This window comes from Dinoponera quadriceps, unplaced genomic scaffold, assembly GCF_001313825.1.
Source record: "Dinoponera quadriceps isolate SergipeBrazil2010 unplaced genomic scaffold, ASM131382v1 scaffold2183, whole genome shotgun sequence".
In the NCBI taxonomy this organism is placed as follows: domain Eukaryota; kingdom Metazoa; phylum Arthropoda; class Insecta; order Hymenoptera; family Formicidae; genus Dinoponera; species Dinoponera quadriceps.
Genome location: NW_014556922.1, coordinates 729,584 through 733,562, shown reverse-complemented (window position 1 = coordinate 733,562; position 3,979 = coordinate 729,584).

The following is a 3,979-nucleotide window of genomic DNA, read 5'->3' as shown; positions in this document are numbered from 1 at the left end:
TAATGTTACCCTGCTTTTGTGCAACTTCCGAGGCTTGTACCTGAGCCGGAAAACAGTCGGGCCTTTTCAACGATTTTTCGCGGAAAAGCGATGGCGCAAAACACGATTTTGCAAGGGACCACGGTCAAGCGTCTTCACAGAGCCGACTTCGACACAAAGTGACGAATGCAACTTTGAGAAGTATACATTTAGCGGTTCACCGCACGACTGTCGTCGAGCTGAATTAAATTCGCGTCTTACCAAACGTGTGGAACATCTGCCGTGGCAATTGCACTCTCGCACGTCGTGATCGAAAGGGCGACACGAGACGCCGCGTCTGACCGCGTGAGAGAGCTCGCGGAAAGAAAAATCACACATAGGAGGGAGCGCTCGATCAAAAATTTGCTTCTCCTTCGCTGTTCCTTCGCGTTTTCGCCGAAAACTTCGCATCGCAATGATTTTCCGGCCGCGCTGCACAAGCCGTAATAAAGATCACCCGGTGGATTTCCGCGTGGATGCGCGTACTCTCGCGCGAATTTCAGCGCGAGTCTCTCTCGTCATCTCTCTCTGTGCCAGTGTTCCGCCTGATGGCGAGATTAACGGCCGCGGGATGTCATGAATCGGGAGTCAGCGTCCGATGATACTAGGCGAGAAGTCATTTAGTGGGACGAGCGATGATGGATAGTGAAAATCGACCGCGTCCGTCCGTGGCCGGCGCAGAACCGGCGGTGCGCGCACACGCGGTGGGATTCAGCCGTGCGCAGCCTCGATATATAAACGAGAGGCTGATCGTGCAGGTGACGCCGCCGGCGCGGCGATCTCCTCCACTAATCACCATCGGTTTTAGATTATTCTAAAATAATGACAGCTTTCTAACGACGCGCGGCTAGTGAGCGGACGAATCGAACACGGCGACGGCGACGGTGATAAATCGCGTCGACGGCCAACGGCGGCTGGTGACGTAACGCATCGCCGGTATCGCAGCGACGAAGACAAAAGGAGGGTCCAGGTGTCGCGGCGACATCCTTGGAGCGTCCTGCGGGCCACCGCGACGTGTCCTTCAAATATTTCGGATAGCCGCGTTCGCCTTCTACCTCGCGTGGAATCCTAATTTCTCCGAGAATACTTTCGCAGACGCGGGAGACGCGCGTTTTTTTTCCCGAACTGACGAGCAAAATCGAAGCGTCCGCCGCGAGAACGGTTAAAAATAGTCCTGGTTGGCACGTCGAATACCGTGACGGTCACCGGTGATCGGCACGTTTAAAGTATAATCGATTGCATCTGAAGAATCTTCAACACGTCCGAAGAATCATTTGTATGGCTGATGGAGAGTCAATAAAATAACGAAGCGGCAGATGTATGCGGCTAAAATCATATTTATTTGCCGTATTTTAGCTAGGATGTCTTCACTCGTCTACATTCAGAGTGGAAAAATCTTTCTTTGTGCGAGTGAAAAAGATCCGTGACTCGATCTCGAGTAACTCGGCTGTCGTTCAATTTTTGGCATCAAATTCCACTGAAAAAATTTCAGGAACAAAAGACCCCTTTTTTTTACATTTCACAAGGATTATTTTAGCGACCCCTTTTTTACAGTTTCTCTCACAATAGATACATAAGCGAAACGCATGGTCAACGTGACTTTTAGCTAACTTCCTAAAAAGAAAAAGCTACACTCGGAGAAAAAGAATTCAGCACTGCATCTGTGAAAATCGAGTCGAATAACACTGCAACTTTCTCATGATCTTCTACGACTAACTCAATTGCTGAACAGTTATTGCTTAATAAAGTTTAAACAGTAAAAACTAATTAATTCCTACCTTGTGTGGTCAGTTTTTCCTGGAATTTTTTTGTTCGGTTTAATTCAATTCCTCTGATTTCATCGTCAGTTCAGTTTCTGTACAGTCAACGGAAATCAACGTTATACGTATTAAAAATCGACGTGTTGATGAGCAAGTAGCCGTTTGATTTCGTGCTGACGCGCGTGCCGCCGCTCGCTCGCGGAAACGACCTAACTGTATCTCGCCACCGAAAAACGCGCTGTCGCAAAACTGAGATCCCCGAGAAGTTCTCGACGTTTCTGCTGCAGTTTCGCGCGCTTTTCGATCCGTCCCATTTCCAAGACCCTAACCGTTGTCGCATGAGTTCTTCAGCGCGGCCTCAAGGGAATAGCCGCGGAAAGGGTATTTATGCGCGGCTCTTTCTTGTTGCGCTATGCCGAGCTGCATAGTTCCTTCTTTTAGGCAAGCAACTTCCCCGCCCAGATCGTCTGTGTTTCGGCTCGCAGCATCAATGAGAAGGATCGTGCGTGAATGAACAAGGAGGCGACCGCTTCAGGCCGGACTAAGCTTAGGGCGCTCTCACGCCAGCTGATGAAGGATGACCAGAACGACGCAAATATTCGATAAGTCGTGAAAAACCACTTGTGTGAAAACCTTTCCCTTGCGTATTCACGGTCTGTCATAAAATGCCTAGTCATCATGGCTTCATGAGCCTTTGATTGTTCGTCTCAGTCTGCGGTCATTTTCCACAGGAAATACTGATTCAGAAAGCTGAATAACAAATTATAGGCGGTTACGCATGATTTGTTATGAACACAAATCTGTGTGATTAATTGTGCTCTTAGCTCAAAGATCGCAATCAAAAAGATGAGTTCGCTTTTCTGTCTTTTTCGATGACGCCTTTCACAGGAGAGATGTATGATTACAGTTGAAACATTGGCGAAGGATCGTAAACAATAACGGTGGTTGCACCGAGAAAGGGTTTTGGTAATTTGGGTGTTTGGCAATTGTTATTAGGTCCTTTTTTCAGTGTGATGAATAATTTTCTTCCATTGGACGCAACAAAGTCAGATTTGACACAAGAGTCGAACTAAATTTTTTGACCGTCAAACCACTTGAAATAATGAATATTGACATTAGATTAAGTAGAGGAAAGATAAAAGGGAGGAGAATCGAGTTGATTTCAAGTGAGATAATTCGTGAAAGTTTCCTCGTATATCCACAACCTGTGAAAGTGAAATATTTGGATTCTCTCCCTGCTGGAGACTTCCCGTTCGCTTCGTCACATCGTCGACCCGTCGTAAACGACTTATTGTCGACGTGATGACAGCGAGAATAGCCGTCTCGTTAAACGCCGTGGCATTAACGAGGATCGACGGACGTGTCACATAATTGCAGTTTAACAAGAAGACGCTGGTAAAGGCCGGTCGGGAAGAAAGGAAGATCCTTGCATAGGTCGAATTTTCCCGAGTGAATCGTGAGTAACTAGTTCGCAGGCTTCTTTCTCTCTCTCTCTCCCTCTTTCTCAATCCGGAGAGTGATCCGTTGTTTTGCCTGTTATTCACGGGGCTCATTTTCAAAATAAACGTCTCGATAAGGCCGTAGACCGTTGGGCCCGCGATGGGAGGACTTTACCTTTCCTCCCTCTCTTGATCTTAAATCACGCACAGTTTCGAGAAGCAGTCGGGTAAAAAAGCTGGTAAAAAGGAGGGAGAGGACGACCCGAACGTGTCGTATGTCCCAGGAACTCACGAGGGTTGCTCTCCCGCTCGGCGGCTCGATAAGATAGGGCCCCGGGTGAACAAGGAATATCCGGTGCCTACCTTGGGCCGCATCTGACAGTTTTGTACCTATTCGTGCGACGACGAAAAAAAAAAAGAAAAAGATGAGGAAGAAAAAGAAGCAGAAAAAGCAGGAAAAAGAGAGACCATATTTTCGAGGCCCGGGGTGGTCTCTCATTGGACTTAACTGGCCGAAATCGACTACAAGCGGCCGTAAAACGTGGTATCTCCTTTGCGGAAGCTATGCGCGATACTTGACTTGGTGTGTTCGAAACTTTTCACTTAGAGTGACGGAACCGTCGATAAGGTCGATCGCGCATGAAGAAACTCGATGAACTTACATTCTTCGTCTCGCGGTAAACGGCTCATGCTTAATTAGAATCGTGTTCTCGGCGGTATTTAATTGTACCGTTTCGATCGACGTGTCCCCCCCCCCCCCCC